At 44.2% G+C, this 18593-nt stretch overlaps 1 protein-coding gene across 2 annotated transcripts in view; it reads left to right on the top strand.

The window, feature by feature from the left end:
• itpr3 (inositol 1,4,5-trisphosphate receptor, type 3) overlaps positions 1 to 18593 on the top strand; it is a 534890-nt gene that overhangs the window by 120087 nt on the left and 396210 nt on the right. The gene's annotated exons all lie outside the window — the stretch shown is intronic.

Consider the following 18593-nt stretch of genomic DNA (forward strand, 5'->3'; position numbering starts at 1 on the left):
CACCTTCCGTACTTAGGTTGGGTCTGCGGAGATCACTTTTTTACAATGAGTTAAATGAATCCACGTGTTGCGTTCGGCTATTTTTAAAGCATTAGGTGTCGTGAGTAGTACCAAAAAGGGACCTTCCCACTTGGGTGAATGCCAATTCTTCCTCTTGATACTCCTGATCAAAACCCAGTCTCCCGGTACCACTTTGGGGTCTTCCTGCAGAGAAATGGGTTCATCATCAGTGTTATTGGTTAGATTCTTTTGACGTTCCAACATTTTTCTCATGTAATCAGCTAACGTGGCTTCCTCGGGGATCTCCCATGTGTTTTTGAACTGAGGAAGCCTGTAAGGTCTCCCAAACATAGTTTCATAAGGAGTTAGCCCTGTTGTACTTGTAATATTTATGTACATTTTAACCAGGTCTAAACACTGAGTCCACGGTCGTTTTGTTTCTTCCATACATTTCTTTAATCTGTTTTTTATAGACTGGTTCGCTCTCTCAACCAGGCCAGCGGATTGCGGTCTGTATGAACAATGGTTCTTTACATTTATGTGGAACATTCTCCCAATGTTATGCACTATTTGATTTACAAAATGTGGACCATTGTCGCTATAAATTGTTTCTGGAATACCGTACCTTGGAATGATGTCTTTGCATAAGGCTTTTGCCACTGTGAGTGCATCTGCATGTTTGGTAGGAAATATTTCTACCCATTTAGAAAATGCGTCTATTATGACCAATCAATATTCTTTCCCTTCACATTTATGTAATTGGATATAATCCATATGTATTGTCTGAAACGGGTACAATGGAGTCGGGAATTTCCCTCTCTGAGGTCTTAAATTGCCTTGTGGGTTATGTTTAGCACAGATCAAACACGCTCTGCAAAATCGTTGTGAAAAAGCGGCAAAGCCGTATGTTGTATAAATAGCCTCGACTTGTTTCACCATACCTCCCGCCGAGACATGGGTGACCCCGTGACTTGAAATAGCAGCCCATTTGAACAAGCTACGAGGCAAGACAGGTTTGCCCAAAGGTCACACAAAAAGACCATCGGTGTTTTTAGTTGCACCCCGCTTTTCCCAAGAGAGTCGTTCCTGGGAGGGGCTCTGAGACTGCATGTCAAGCAACACATCAGGGGAGATGTGTGACATTGAATCATGAGCCGTGAGAGACGAGAGGACATGAAGCAGGCCTTCCGCAGCGGCCTTAGCGGATTTGTCAGCAAAAGCATTACCGAGAGAAACAGGATCAGAGCCCGCAGTGTGAGCAGCACACTTGCAAACCGCTACCTTTAAAGGCAGCTGGACAGCATCCAAAAGTTGAGTTAGTATAGCGGAATGGGAGACGGGCTTCCCTGTAGAAGTTATCATGCCACGGTTGCTCCACTGCTGAGCAAAAACATGCACTGTAGCAAAAGCATACTGACTATCAGTCCAGATAGTGACGGACTTGTTTGCAAACAATTTGCAGGCCCCAGTCAAAGCAATGAGCTCAGCGGCCTGTGCCGACATATTGGATGGCAGTTTAGCAGCCTCCAAAACCACGTCGGCAGTAACAATGGCATACCCAGTAAGGGTCACACCAGATTCATTCTTCTTAGAAGACCCATCAACAAAAACCACATGACCATCTGGCAGAGGCGTATCTTCCAAATCAGGCCGAGCCTTTGCAATCTGTTGGGCAGCATCGACACAATCATGGAATTCGCCATCGTCAGGAAGGGGAATGAGAGTGGCAGGATTGAGTGTCGTGCATCTTTCAACGGTCAGATGCGGCTGAGACAGCAACGTAGCCATGCAAGAAAGATGACGCGCAGGCGACAGAAAGGTCATATTAGTCTGTAGCAGAAGAGCCGAGACAGCATGAGGAACTTTCAGTGTTAAAGGATGAAATAACACAACACCAGCACTGCTCTCCACAGCCATGGAGGCTGCCACCACGGCCCTCACGCATGGTGGGAGAGCACATGCAACACTGTCCAGTTTAGAGGAATAAAAAGCAATAGGACGCAATTTTGAGCCATGTGATTGGAGCAAAACAGAGGTCATGTAATGACCTTTGCAGTCAACAGTCTGGACAAACACCTTATCATAGTTGGGTAAGGCTAGAGTGGAGCTGGAGACCAAAGCCTGTTTGATCAAAACAAAAGCATCCTCGGCTTCAGGAGTCCATTTTAAGTGAGCGGACATTGAGATGTCTTCCACATACATCAATTTGGACAGAGGAGCAACAATTTGGGCATAATCAAGTATCCAGTTTCTACAATAACCTGTGAGACCCAAAAAAGACATCATTTGCTTCTTTGTTAGTGGCTTAGGAGCTTGTAAAATAGAGGCTTTTCTGCTTTCAATTATGGATCGACCTTGGGAACTTAGATTGTGGCCTAGATACTTAATTTCAGCAGACCACAGTTGAAGCTTGTTCTTGCTGACCTTGTGGCCTTCACTTGCCAAGTGATGCAGCACTGCAAGCGTGTCTTTTTGGCAAGAGGCAAAATCAGGAGATGCTATCAAAATGTCATCAACATAAAGCAAGATCTGACTTCCCATTGGCGGGACAAATTTAGCCATGCTGGCTGCCATCACCTGGGAGTAAATTGTCGGGCTTTCACAGTACCCTTGTGGTAACCTTGAAAAGGTGTACCTTGAGCCAGCATATGTAAACGCAAACCAAAACTGACTCTCTTTTGCAATAGGGACAGAGAAAAAAGCATTGCTAATGTCAATCACTGTGAAGATTTTCGCATCAGGTGTCAATGAATTCAACAAAGTATGCGGGTCAGGGACACAAGGTGCTCTCTGAATAACAGCATTGTTTACAGCTTGCAAGTCTTGCACCATTCTCCACCCCACAGAAGGGGGTGCCTTCTTTACAGGGAAAATTGGGGTATTGCAAGGAGAATCCGGGCAAGGAACGATGACACCTGCTTTTAATAAATCAGAAATAACAGGTGCTATACCCTGTAAGGCATCAGGTTTTAAAGGATACTGCCTCACACAAGGGCGGTATTCAGTTTTAGGTCTTATGACAACAGGAAGCGCACCTTTCACTAAACCAACGTCAGAAGGACCCGCAGACCAAAGATGACTTGGGACCTCAGCGAGGATGTGCTCGTCATCGGACGTCAACACATAATCTCAAGATGAGGGTGTTTGCTCAACACCAGGATCAGCGTGGATTCCACTAATGAATGACAAGGCTTTAGTCATATTTTGTTTGAAGAGCTTGGTGGAAGGACTGTAAAAGGAGTCAGGATTAACCTGAGTCCAGTCAGAAGCTGCCAAGGCATCACCAGCCATAAATCCTAAACTCTGCCAGGCTGCGGTGTGAGGCCTGTAGAGAGAGATGTGGAGCGGAGTGGGAGACACGTGTAACTTCTGCACAGCAGGGGGAGCCGCCTGTATGACTACACAAGCACGGCTCTCACCATCGTGCAGAAGGAAAGAAGTTGTCAAGGTGGCAGGTGTAGCAGCCTCAAGCATGTTCTCGTAGTTGTGATCAGGACCCGGTGTGTCTTTATGCCACATAGTTATGTATAGTTGATTGGCTTCCATTGCTTGTTCAGGGCAGCGCAAAAGGGTGGCCACACGGGCCAAAAGAGGGGAACCAAATTCCATCACTTCTGCGTCAGCCAAATCCAATGAATAGAAATAGTAGCAGTGAAATTTGCCAAATATCTGTAACTGGTGTCGCCTTTTGACAGCAATTTGACCATTAAGAGACACAAGGGAAAGCCCAAGGGCAGTGAGAGCGTCTCTACCTAGCAAATTAATAGGGCAACTGGGCATCAGCAGAATGGGAATGCAACAACTTCCCCCTTCTGGGTCCCGTATCCAAACTGGTCGAGACTGGGGAACTGGGGTTGCCAGCCCATTCGCTGCTCTCACCCAAAAGGATCTACCGTTACTTTGCACATCTGCAGGTATGTCACGACACGTGGTCACACATGCCCCTGAGTCACACAAAAAGGTTATTGGAGTCCCGTTTACGAATAGAGTTATCACTGGCTTCTCAACATTGTTCATCAACAAATCTTGAATGTTCAAATCTACATCAACAGGGGGAGCTGTTGGCAAGACAGTTGTTTCAACTGTATTTTGACCTTCGGCCAGTCATAAGGGAGGTCTACTCCCACCCTTGTGATTATCTGGGCAGTTTCTTGCTATATGGCCTGTTTTCCCACATGACCAGCAAACGGGAGGTCCAGCATTGTACCGTCTTGACTGACCTGAAGCGGGCTGGTCATTTGTTCCATAATTGGGAGAATCACGACTGTACCCCCCTCTACCCTTGCCACGGAATTTGTTACGACCACGCCCCTCCAGGCGTGGTTCGAAGGTCTTATTTTGATAAAACATCTCAGACTGCTCTCCTTTAACAAAAAACACGGTGCCCATTTTCCCCTTCTCTTTCGCTCTTTTTGCATTGACAACTTTTTCGGCGTGTATAGCATGATCAATGAACTGTGGCAAGGTAGATGTCGGGAAAGTGATCATATGTTTAGTGATCCAGCTCTGGATTGCTGGTCGCGAATTTGCATGTAGAGCGTTTTTGAGTTGTTGGTCATAAACATCAGATCCATGCTCCAAGCCACTATTGGCCTTGAACACTCTCTCGAGTCTGTGCCTAAAGTCTTCAAACAACTCATCTTCTTTTTGTTTGGTTCGGCCAATGTCTGTGTAATTTGCTCTACGGTCAAATTTTATTTTGATCCTGCCCAATAGTTGGTCAATTTCTCTTTGTAATGGCACCCCGTTACATTCCAATGGACGGCCCCGGGAATCAAAGGGATCCCAGGTGCCTTTAACGCTTGCCCAATGTTTGGTTAAAGATGCCATAAAAACCTGTTGCACTTCATCGCCTCTCAAATTGTATGAAGCAATGAGTTGTCTCATGTCGGTACAATATTGATCAACATCTTCAGTGGGCAACGCTATACCCTCAATCGCTGATTTTATATCAGCGTGGGTCCATGTTCTGTATACTAAAATTGTGGGTCCTCCCTCATTCATCGCATCGTCAGCTTTGGCCTTCAAGCGAGCCCGCGCTGACACTGTCTCATCATCCTCCTGCCTGTGCAACAACAAGTTCTTTTTTATCTTTCCTCCGTCTTCCTTATCTCTCAGTCTTTCTCTCATCTGCCCACATTTTCTCTTCTCAGCCTCCAATTCCCATTTTACTATTAGATGATATCCGTCGTTATTCCTCTTTACACCACATTTAGCATCAATTGATTGTTTTAGGTTATTCAACGAATATATTTTCAGCTGACCGTCAAATTTGTAATCGGTTATCCATTTGTCAAGATATTTTACATTTTCGGGGTCAACTTCTTCCATCAATGTCCAATCTTTGCATTTCAATTCATGTCGGGGCAGCGGCTTTTGCTTGCTATTTGCTGTCCCCATGATTTATTTGTTTAGTTTACGGATTTGGCAATTTGAATGGCACCCGCAGTGTCCTAAAGCCAATTTAGTTCACAGGACAGTGGATAAATGTTCGATGTGTGGTGGGTCTCCGGAGGAAACGGAGAATCCTTGCTTTCGTCCACACAAAGCCACTGTTTACACTCCTGCGTGTTTATACAGAGGACTCAAACCTCAAATCAGAGCTCAAATGAGGTCACTCTCAGTCAAACCATACACACGCACACACACACACAATGCGCATTCCTATCGTCTCACAGGCAAGCAGGGGAGCCCGCCCTCCAGTGGATTTTAACAACTCTTTAACCTTCCTATTGTGTAAGGAAAACTTATCTTTACCTTTTTCCCAAAGTAAATATAAAACCTATCTTTTCACGGAGAAAGAAGCCAAACCAGCTAAACAAGGGATAAGGAAAACCCACCACAGATGGCAGCAGAAAACTAACACAGTAGGAAGGTTAGTGAGGAGGCCCCACCACACCTCAGCGGGATTTAACTGCTCCAACTACCTGTACTTCTTTATTTCTTTAGAAAACAGAGGAGTCTGCCCTCCTGTGGAATTTAACTGACGTTTACGTCAGGGGACTCCAGCATCCCATACAGAATTTAACTGTCTCTAAATATGCACTTGATAGGGTCTAGAATTGTCAAGGTTTCAAGTGACCTCTTGCCACTACACTTCCATTCCTTTCAACAGAATCAACATTCATACTCACAGTCCGCTGGGCCTTTCCCTCGGACGATCTCGTCAACCACTCCGGCGTCCAGCTGACTGATCGAGTCAGCCCCGTGAAAAGGGTTTCCTTTATATGCCTTGGCCAAGGACTTGTCCTGCGTCGAAAAGTCAGCCGGAACCCGAAGTAGGTCTATTGAGATCCCGGACGAGCCCCCAAAAATCTGTCAGGTTCAAAATCAGCAAAAGGATCAGCAGACAAAACCAGTGAGGCAGAATGTTGAGTCTTTTCTCGCGAGGAGTGCAACCAGACTTACAGCAGTCCAAAATACACTAAAGATCTGTCACACCCCTCGCTCTTTTTATTAAGGGATGCCCTACCTACAATGTGAGACTAGCCCCTAACAGGTGGGGGGGAAAGCATGGCCTAGTCTCATGAGAAACAAAATAAAAAGAGCGCAAGGACAAAATTCTATGTGAAACAAGTAGTTACAGACAGGACGCCATGGGAAAATTCTATGTGAAACAAGTAGTTACAGACAGGACGCCATGGGAAAGGAGTGCAAGGACAGAATGCCATGTGCAGACATCAACAGAGTAGATTGAGCTATCAGCAACTTTCTTGGATTCCCAGAGGTGTAGAAGGTCAGGAAGCCCCAGACAGCATCGTATGACTTGTTGTGGACTGGTGGACGTCTGCAAGGCGAAACAGCAAGCATTCTGCGCAATAACTTATTAATAATAATAAGTACTCATTAGGGAACGCATGATAACATATATATACAATTTATCCCTGCACAACATGGTCAGAAGGTCAACCTCCAGCCTGTATTGAGTCTCGTCTCCCTTGGTGATGAGACCCACCAGAGTCGTGTCGTCAGCAAACTTCACTATACGGTTGTCGCTGTAGGTTGCAGTGCAGTCATGCGTCAGGAAGGTGAAGAGCAGCGGTTTGAGCACGCAGCCTTGGGGGGCCCCCGTGCTCAGCGTGATGCTGGCGGAGATTTTGTCACCAACACGTACTACCTGTGGCCTCTGACAGAGGAAGTCCAGTAGCCAGTTGCAGAGGTAGGTACTGAGGCCCAGCGCGTCAAGTTTGCTGATGAGGCGTTGTGGCACAATGGTGTTGAAGGCAGAACTGAAGTCCACAAACATCAATCTCACATACGAGTCCCTCCTCTCCAGGTGGGTGAGGGCCGAGTGGAGGGCAGAGCAGATGGCATCCTCAGAAGACCGTTTGGCTCGGTACGCAAACTGGAAGGGGTCAATGGTGGGGGGGAGAACGGATCGGATGTGCTCCATGACAAGTCGCTCAAAGCACTTCATCATGATGGGCGTAAGTGCCACGGGGCGGTAGTCATTTAAGCAGGACGGAGCGGGTTTCTTTGGCACAGGTACGATGGTGGAAGCTTTGAAACGCGACGGGACGATGGCCTGCTGCAGGGAAGTGTTAAAGATGTCCGTGAAGACATCCGTCAGCTCACCAGCGCAGTCCTTCAGCGCCCGACCCGGGATGTTGTCAGGGCCCGCCGCCTTACGGATGTTGATAGCGGCAAGCGCCCTCCTCACGCTGTCGGCAGAGAGGCACAGGGGCAGCTCCTGTGAAGGGGGAGTGGCCTTCAGCGGGCAAGTGCTGTTCTGAGCGTCGAAGCGAGCAAAGAAGCGGTTGAGGTCATTGAGCAGACGGACGTCGCCTTCACAGCTCTGCGGCGCGGGCCTGTAATCCGTGATGGTCTGAATGCTCTGCCAAAGGCTCCGTGCGTCCCTGCTGTCCTTGAAGTGGGCGGTAATTTTGCACGAGAACGCCCTCTTTGCTTCTTTGATGCCCCGGGACAGGTCGGCCCTCGCAGTCCTCAAGCCAGCCTCATCCCCTACTCTAAAGGCTTTGTCCCTGGCCCTCAGCAGCCTGAAGACAGCCCCTGTCAGCCATGGCTTCCGGTTAGCCCGAGTGACGATGGATTTTGAGAGAGTCACATCATCAATGCACTTCCTGATGTAGGAGGAAACAGAGTCAGTATACTCCTCAATGTCTGTCCGATCGTCGCAAGTGGCAGCCCTCCTAAACATGTCCCAGTCAGTAGAGCCAAAGCAGTCACGCAGTGCATCAGAGGCACCCTCAGGCCACACCCGTACCTGCTTGCGAACCGGCCTGGACGCTCTCACCATTTGTCTGTATGCGGGCAAAAGCATAACAGTGATATGGTCAGAAAGTCCAAGATGGGGGAGGGGGGCGGCTTTGAAAGCTCCTTTATGCGAAGAGTAGACCCGGTCCAGGAAGCTGTCGCCACGCGTAGGAAAATTAACATGCTGGTGAAGCCTCGGAAAAACAGACTTCAGGTTAGCATGATTAAAATCCCCAGCGAAGATGGTGAAACCGTCAGGGTGCGCTGTCTCTTGTTCACTGACAGCCTGGTACAGTTCACTAAGAGCCGCGATCTTGTCGCCTACGATGTTGGAAGGCGGGATGTAAATCGCGACTAGCAGAATCGCGGTAAATTCCCTTGGCAGGTAAAAAGGACGGCACTTAATGATCACGAAGTCCGCCAGTGGCGAGCAGTGCTTGCATACCACTACAGAGTCCCGGCACCATTCGTCACGGATGTAGACGCATATTCCACCTCCACGAGATTTCCCCCCTCGTACAATGGCCCGGTCCGCCCGATAGCACGCTAATATTATACGTAATATTATGCCCAATGCTAACATTGTAACATGTTAACAAAAAGTATTGGACAGGCTAACGAGTTAGCGGTAAGATGCTAATTCGCTGTTAGGGTGGTGCTCACTCTAACTTATTTTGCAAGGACCACACTGGAGACAAGTTAGTCGTTTTAGACACCTGCGGGTGGAGAGTTCACTCGTCGCTGTGCTTACAGCGATGGTCGAATGAAGTCTGACTCAGGCCTCGTCAGGTGCTTATTTATTGAGAGAAACAGAGTGGGGTTGAAAGTGGGGGTGTGGGAACACACAGGATAAGGTGAAGACGGTCCCCTGCTGATCAAAGCATAGCAGGGGGCCTTTTACGACTTTCTGTAAACAAGCAACTTTGATTGCTTCCTCTGAGTTTAGTCAATCAGTGGTAAACTAATTTTGTCTAGACAGGACAAACTAATTAAATTATTACAGGTTACATTCCAACATAATCATACGATGAAGATATTCTGCAAACCCTAACATTCGCGGTCGTGCTAACGCACAAAAACGGACTTCTAAAGCAGGGGTCGGCAACCTTTTTTACTCAAAGAGCCATTTGGGACCGCCCCCCAATGAAAAGAAAGCCCTCGGAGCCACAACCCATTTTGACATCATTATATCTATTATGCATGTATATATTATGCTATATACAAAAAACTATTGCATTTATGAAAATGAAATCAACGAACTGCTGTAGAGAACACAGAATTTTATTTCTGCATGTAACAAAAAGCATTTTACACTTGGTTGATGCTTAATTTCAAATAAAATACCCGGTGTCTATTTGAGTCCTCGTATTTAAGAAATAAAAATCCAAACTTACCCAACCCACTGAACAAAAAATGCAAACAGCCTGCAGTCACCTGTCCTCTTATTTATGAGCTAATAGTCCAAACTTATCCAAATATTATCCACCAGTACTGAACGAACAATGCAAACCAAAAAATGCGCAGTCCGCTTCTGTCCATCGCGTGTACTGGAGTGTTAGGGTGGTGCTCACTCTAACTTATTTTGCAAGAACCACACAGGAATCAAGCAAGTCATTTTAGACACCTGCAGGCGGAGAGTTCACTCGTCGCTGTGCTTACAGCGATGGTCGAATGAAGTCTGACTCAGGCCTCGTCAGGTGCTTATTTATTGTGAGAAACAGAGTGGGGTTGAAAGTGGGGGTGTGGGAACACACAGGATAGGGTGAAGACGGTCCCCTGCTGATCAAAGCATAGCAGGGGACCTTTTACGACGTTCTGTAAACAAAGCAACTTTGATTGCTTCCTCTGCAGCCAGTCAATAAGTTGAAAAGATCTTAGCACTTTGGTCTACTACTTTTGTCTAGACAGGACAAACTAGTTAAATTATTACAGGTTACATTCCAACATAATCATACGATGAAGATATTCTGCAAACCCTAACATATCCCTCCTGTTTTATCATATGATTATGTCAAACCAGAACAATCAAACATAAGTAAGAAAATACAATGAAAGCAATAACTTCCAGTGAGGTTTTCCCTCAATACTCCAGTCCAAAGTATGTGTGTAACTTAAAATCCTGCGGCCAGATTAAATGCAGGAAAAGAGTTACACGGTCCCTCTGCCTTAGGCGACCAGAATGTTATCAATCAAGATAAAAATTGCTCGTGATTGTTCAGCCGTTGGGGGCTTGGCACGCCCACTGGTGGAGGGTGAGCACGATTCTCACCCCCTCCGCAGATCTGCTCCGTCCGGGGAGAACTTGGAAATATCTGCTGCGTGGTCGTTGTCTTCAGTGGCTCAGGGTGGACTACCTGGCCACCGAGGGGGAAGAGGATTATTCTGCCTCTGTATGAACTGGGGGCGGGGACTGTCGATGGCTGATCTGGTTCCTTGCAGGAACCCTTCACTGGGACAGATGATACCACGAATCTCCTTTGCCAGCCAGCCGGACGGCACGTGAGATGCGCACCACCAATTTATAGGGTCCATTCGACGCAGGCTCCGTCCCCCTCCTTCTTGGGACCTTCAGCCAGAACGTTGGGGTGATCTGGACCTCGGTCTTTGCTTCCGTATCCGCAGTAGTTTCCTGAGCAAATCCCTACCTGGATCCGCCACTAAAAGGACAGCAGCACGTCCGGAAAAACAGCAAAAAACAGAACATTTTCTGCAACCTTTGCATTAGTCATTTGAGATGTTTCTTCTGCTCCTCTCATCACTGTTTTGGTTGCCCTGGTTACAGAGGTGTTGCTACACCAAAGGGAGGAAAGATTGTGTCTGTAGCAACGTTGATTAGCTAAGGAATGTAGTGTGGTGTGAATTAGCACTTCATTGTCGGCCCGTGACCCCCGCAGAATCTGTCCTCCTTCCTCAACCAGCCGTTCTTCTCTCATGGTTGGCTGACCCGTCCTCGATTGTGATCAGATAACTTGAATTGCCACTTTCCTGTGGAACAATGCAACTAGACCTTGACTAGACTTTATCTACTTAGTAAATTAATACACAATAACAATAAGTAACTTGTCCTAAACACTAAAACAAATGTTAAGTAAATGTAAGGTAACTGGTATGCAGTTCCTTAAACAAACATTGAGTAAATATAGGATAACTTGTACGCAACTACTTCAAACTGTGTTTAACACTTAACAAAGAAAAACAGTTCTGATCAACAACAATCTATGAGCCAAACCTACAGTTAACTAAAAGGAATGGAGTTTCTTTCAACCAAATAAAAACATTTTGCCTATGCAAATAAGCTCTGCTCATTGTTAGTGAAGGCCTCTTACAGGAACAAAAACACACAGCTAACATAAGGACAGGAAGGATACATATGGCTGACAGGGATCAAAAGACATCCCTGTCACTAAAGAGGAAGAACGTAAATAAAAGGAAAGCCATAAACTCGTAAAGACAAGGCCTACAGGTCTGGCAGGCCAAGGCTTCACTTAAATTATTCCAACATTTCCCTCCTGTTTATCACACATTTGCTCAATTTTTACATTACCAAAAACAACCACTTCTCTTGATTTTCAGTTGTCGGATCACAAGTATGCGCACAAATATTTCCACCAAAGAGGATAAATGTTGCAACATCATCATTCGGAAACACACAGATCTGGGAAAAAGTCTGTAAACTCAAGTGTAAAAATTGCATCATCATCATCGTTATCATCAACATGCTGCCGTTCAGACATTAGGCATACCCGGGCCATCCCGTCGTCCATGGGCGAGATTGCTGTAGTGATAAGACGATTAAACAGAGCACGGAGACATGGAATACAACAACATCCACACAAGGTGAGTATAGCACTAATTGAGGACACAAGGGCTTTAAACTTCCCAAAAGCAGTCATCCACTTGTTGTGCTCTTTCATCCTCGTGTTGAGGGATTGCAAGCTTGCAATCACCTTCGTCAGGCTCCCATCAGGGGCGTTGTCATTCCGGATGAAGGTGCAGCATTGTTCCCTGAACATTGCGCAGACCCTTCCTTTCCCAGACAACAACATAACAAGAGCATTGCGGTTCTGGATTGACATTAGGGAAGGCGTGGCTAGCTGTTCGTGCACTGCCTCAAGTCCCGCTTGTGTCCGTTTGCCCAATTTCTGCATGTTGCAATGGATGTAATTTATCCTGTCAACGTTCTTGTTCATCGTCCACCAGCAGCAAATGGAGGACTCCCATCCCGCTTCAATTTGGTCAATTAATTCTTATTAATCAGGAACTCCTCTGGGGACTTTAATTGCATCAATTTCAGTCAGATCATCGTCGCCTCTCAAATTTAAAGATATTATGTTTTTGGTTTTTTTCCAGCTTTTTCCCAGATCTTGGCATGTCGGTACATATACAACTTTGGTTGACTACATTCTCTAAAAGCAATGGTCTCTTTTCTTTTTTTTTTTTTTCTTCAACGGATATTATATAGAACACTCTGTCGCACATTTTACAATCAGTAGACGTGACAGATTTTATAGATAGTGATTCCATCCTTTAACATCTACAGCAGTTGTTGACAAGGTATTATTTCTTTACATAAGGTTTTTGCCACTGTTAAGGCATTCAGTGTATATTTTGAAGCCAATTCAATCCATTTTTAGAATGCATCTATTATGACCAGGCATTATAACCCTGTGGATTGTGTTTAGCACATATTAAACAAGCTCTACAAAATTTTTTTTATAAACGTTTTGAATATGAATCAAATTCATATGTTGTATAAAGCTGACTGAACTGCCCTTCCTGTTGAGCCAGGTGTCAACGGCACGTGACAACACCATGGCTCAATACAGCTGCCCATTTGTATCGTTACTTTTCCTTTCTCAACGTAACAACCCAATCCACCAATCGAATAAAAAAAAATTAAAAAATCAACAAAATAACTGCTGGTAAAGTAATATAATAGTTAACTGTTGTAGTTTCTTAACTTTAACTAACTCAATCGCTCTCTTATTCTCAAATTTTAAATTTAGCTTTGAAATGTTGTTATTTCATAATTGTTTATCATCCAATTCCAGAAAGCAAGTCCTTTCCATCTCTCAAATTTTGTTTAATCGAGGCAAGGCATTAAAGGAGTGTGGACCAGTTTCTGCCCATAAACAAATTGCTTGCTTTTTTATTTTTCCTTCCTATCTTTACAAAATCGTTTTTGCGGTGCAAATCAGATAGACTAGAGATAAATAAATTCTTTAGTGCACCTATATTAGCCAATTTCATCCTTTCAACACATAACACAACACACAGACAACACAAAAACAGCAGAGACACAGCTCACGAACAATACCAACAAACAACGCTGCGCAAACGCCATCCCCTTTTTTGACGTTTTGGTAATACTTTTATCCTTCGTGCAACTATTGTCACACCTTCCCTAAGCATCACCCTGCATCAATATCACTTGCCACCACGCACTCAGCACACCCCTGGAGTGGGTACGACCCTACGCTGCGCGCAGCCACAGCAGGGGAAGCAAGAGGGGGGGGGCCCGGCATTTTCATACTGATTTATCCCAGCCTGGCCAGTACTGGGACAATCAATGCCGTCGTCCCACCCCTGCGCCAACCCAGCAAACAGCTACCCGCAGAGTCCAGAGCCCCACACCTACATCAGTCTCCCCCACAATCAAATTACAATATCAATCACCACAGGAGCCGGCTCCTACACCCTTTTCACACCACAACACCACACACCCCCCTCCACAGTCCAGTCTCAGTGGAGACAATGGAAGGCAGGAAGGCACAGGTGAGACACCGAAGGAGCAAGCTCTAGCAGTCCTCCCACTAACCAATTACAACCAACAACAAAAGCCCAAATAACTTATGTCTGTTTGGGAAGTACACAACAGCCAAACGTTACAAATGACAAACCACAAGACGCAGGTCTTGGAACCACATTGACGAGCGCCAAACGCAAATGCTGGGTCAAGGACTGTTCTTCGTCTGTTCTTTGCAACTCTTGTCAAAAGCAACCTTTATTTTTCTTTTGTTTGTATTTTTTTCTTCTTTCCTTTCTAGCATCTAACTTACTCAAAATCATTCTTCCTTCAAAGTCGCTCAACTACTTGTCCATAGCAGTCTCCGACAACTTCAACCGTTCAACCTGTATTTCCCTTCAGTCGGGCATTCAGTCATCAATGCTCATTTGCATCTCACACACAGCCTCCAAAAAGGAGTCTTTCTATCACATTGGTCCCAATTCATCCAAGCTCTCCACACAACATTCATATACCATTTCCAACTCAAGGTTCTCGATAGAACAATCCACCAATCCAAAAAAACCTCAACACACAAAAAAAACTGCTTGCAAATTAATCCGAATTTTCTCCTTGTTTTCAAATTCAAAGAACTCAATATCTCAGTGTCAGGTTTATTTCAATGACTGAATAACTATTAAGAGAAGAGCAACAGCAAACAAACCACAAGTGAGACAGAATATTAAGTCTTTTCTCGCGAGGAGTGCAGTACAGATAGCTTGAGACAATCTCTACACACACTAAAAATCTGTAGGCACTCCCGCTCTTTTTATTTGGATTTGCCCTACCCACAGTGTGAGACAAGCCCCTAAAGAAAGGAGGGGGAAAGCATGTGGGCTTTGCCTCGTAAGGAAAAATCACTAGGTGTTTACATACTAATAAAGACATCTGGGAAGAGGAGTTTGAGTGGACTGGATACAGAAGAGAAAACCTTTGACCTCAAGTAAAAACATAGCAAGGGAAGTTTTACGACATTGTGTAGGATGCAACAAACTAAGTTATTTATTACTGGTTATATACATTCCAACCTAATCCTACGATCAAGATAGTTAGGAAACCCTGACTTTAATGGTCACTTGGAGGTTCATCTGGGGTGCAAGACAGCAATGAGGCATGTTGTCTAACAAAGTGGTCTTTGTTAGAAAGGAACTGTCCTTCCGTGGTACATCATAAAAACAGCAAGGCCAAACAGCAAGCATATAATGCAGTAATATTGCGGTAAGGCATTGATTAGAGAACGCATGATAACATATATATACATTTTTCTAACAATTCCCTCCTGTTTATCATAAGTTCTCAGAGACCATCTTATCACCTAAAAGCGGCCATTTCAAAAAAGATTTTCAGCCGTAAGAACACAATTCATAAGAACAAATTTACACCCGGGAGGAGATTGAGCCTTAATAATCAATGTCAGAGTCGGGAAACAAACCGGACAGGTTTACCAGAGGAGCCTCAAAGATGGAGCCATCGCTAGAGCGACAACCCTCGTCAGTCGCAAAGTCGTCCCCTTGGAGCAACGAAAAAGTCTCAGCTGCTGGAGAGATAGCAGTTGTAATTAACCTGTTAATTAGAGACCGGAGACACGGAATACAACATCATCCACACAAGGTCAAAACAGCAGAAAAAACGGCAAGGGAGACTAGGACCGAGGAAACCAGGGTACGGTACTGTCTGAACACGTTTAGCCAGTCGTTCCAACCCTCCGTGTTCACTCCACTGCGTTCCTTCATTTTCCCATTCAAGGTCCTCAGGCCCTCAAGGGCCTGGGACAGGCTTCCATCAGCGGCAGTATTATTTGGAATGAATGTGCAGCACTGCTCACCAAACATGGCGCAGACACCACCCTCTTTTGAGAGTAGCATATCAAGGGCCATTCGGTTCTGGAAAGCCATGAGGGAAGTCGCGGCCAGTTGGGAGTAGACCGCCCTGAAACCCGCCTCGGTCCAATTTCCAAGCCTCTGCACGTTGTAATGGATGTAGTTGATCCTGTCGACATTTTTGTTAAGAGTACACCACCAACACAGGGTGGATTCAAAACCAGCTGCTATCTGATTCACCAGCTTACACTTATCCGGTACTCCTCTGGGAACACCAATTGCATCAATTTCGGTCAGATCATCGTCGGCTGTCAAATTCAAAGATATTTTGGTTTTTACCAGCTTTTCCTTTTTTCAGATCTTGGGATGTTGATACATATACAATTTAGCTTGACTACATTCTCTGAAAGCAATGGCTTCTTTTTTCTTTCTTCAATGGATATTACTATAAAGAATGCTCTGTCACACATTTCATAATCCAATATACGTGATAGATTTCACACAATCTTTGATCAATGGTGACGGTACAACATAAGGCAATGGTCACAAACCCATACATATGACATATTAAATTTTGTTTGTCTTTACAGCTTGTTTTGCCATTAGCAATCAATTGCTTCGTTTAGCAGTTTACTCTAATACTAGTTACCTAAAACAAATTATCCACATTCACTTTAGATATATTCATCCCATTCTTTAACATCTACAGCGGTTGTTGACAAAGTACACATATAAACATCATACTTTCATGGCAGTCCAGATCTGACACAACAGATCATCCTGCAAAGGTCAAATTGATCTTTTAAATCGCTACAATGCAGCATAATTTTTTTTTTGGAGTGATCAATATAAGTTGTTCACTCATCTCTCCCCTACTCATTATGACTTAGTTCCCACAAATACCATATTGCTGAAGTTAACAAAGTGGCAACAAAGATAGCCACCTTACATGCAATAACGTCATTGTTCCATTTTCTTGTTCCCGGCATTTCTCTAAGAGGTAAGGCTCCCTTTGGGTCACTTTTTCCCGATTGAACGTTACCTCAAAAGAAATTACCCTTTTGTAATTTGCAAGGACCACCTCAACTGACCTTTCTGCTATTTTAATGGCAGTTGATGTAATTATCAATATTCAATGTGGCCCTTCCCCCGTGGAAGAACACCAGCGTTTTGTTTTCAATGCTCTTAATGGGAACGTGCTTTGTTCTTTTTGCCTTTAAAATATTAATTATAAATATAAAATGTAAATGCCAAATTTGAATCATCCTTAGTTTCCCACTTGGTTTTAAAACATGGTAATCTATATTGTTGCCCAAACAATTTTTCATACGGGGTTAAACCCACAGTACTTGTAATATTTAGTACAGTTTGACCAGGTCTAAACATTTTGTCCATGATCTTCCATTTTTCCCATGCACATTTTCACACTTTATACCAGTTCTGTCACGAGAATTAATTTCCGAAATCCCATATCTCGGTATTATTTCTTTACATAACGTTTTTGCCACTGTTAAGGCATTCAGTGTTTTTGTTGAAGCCAATTCAAACCATTTTGAGAATGCATCTTTAATGACCAGGCAGTATAACCCTGTGGATTGCATGTTAAACAAGCTCTTCAAAAAACATTTTTTTATAACTGTTTAACTGTTTTGAATATGAATCAAATTCACATGATGTATAAAGCTGACTGAACTGCCCCATTATCCCTCCTCTTGAGCCATGCGACACACAACCATGGCTCAATATTGCTGCCCGCTTGTATAGGTTTTTTGGAGGATAGGTCAGTCTTCTGGTCATTTATAGATGCCATTCTCTACTCTTGCCCCTCTCTTTGTCCATGATTGAATTTCAATCTATGGACTTTGTCGCTGCACATCTTTAAAAATGTTTCAGTAATTCAATCCGCTTCTTGTGTGTATAAAATTTGAAGCGTCTTTTGCACTGCAGCTATGCGGTTCCGTCCGCAAGCTTGTTACCTCTTGACACCTTATCAGTCTCGTGCGTGCCCTGCACACGTGCACATAGCTATTTGTCGTGGCAATTGGACTGCTTCCACAACTAGCTTAGTTGTAGTTTCTTGTAGTTTCTTTTCAATCAGTTTCTCATCGTTTATCACAAGAATCTTCGTAATTTGAACAAAAGTCAAAAAGTACGTTTTATTTTACTCAATTGTACGATTTAGAGAATCCATATGTAGTAAAGCGTTGTATTACTACATATGATTTCATCTTCATTTAATTTTGACACACCTTTCAAAATGCTTCTCAGTGTCCCAGTGCACACATGCTTTGCGTGTGTAACTGGTTGTCTCAACCCGTGTTCCACATCCTAATCTTTCCTTCCTCAAGGTGTCAAAACAATCCACTAATTGGAAAAGATAAAAGTCAACAAATTAACCATCAGTAAATTAATATAATAGTTAATTGTTGTTGTTTCTTAACTGTAACTAACTCAATCACTCTCTTATCCTCAAACGTAAAAACTTGTGTAGTTCTTACACAACCAATCGACCATTTCTTCTAAATTTAGCTTTGAAATGTTGTTATTTAATCATTTTGCTTCATCCAATCCCAGAAAGCAAGTTCCTTCCATCTCTCAAATTTGGTTTCATCAGGGATAGGCATTAATGCAGTGTGGACCAGTTCCTGCCCACAAAAAATTGCTTGCCTTTCCTTTCTTCTTATTTTCTTTTCAAAATTGCTTTTGTTTTGCGGTGCAAATCAATTCTTTTGTGCACCTACATTAGCCAATTTCAACACATAACACTGACAGTA

This window comes from Syngnathus typhle, linkage group LG2 (assembly GCF_033458585.1).
Source record: "Syngnathus typhle isolate RoL2023-S1 ecotype Sweden linkage group LG2, RoL_Styp_1.0, whole genome shotgun sequence".
Classification (NCBI taxonomy): Eukaryota; Metazoa; Chordata; class Actinopteri; order Syngnathiformes; family Syngnathidae; genus Syngnathus; species Syngnathus typhle.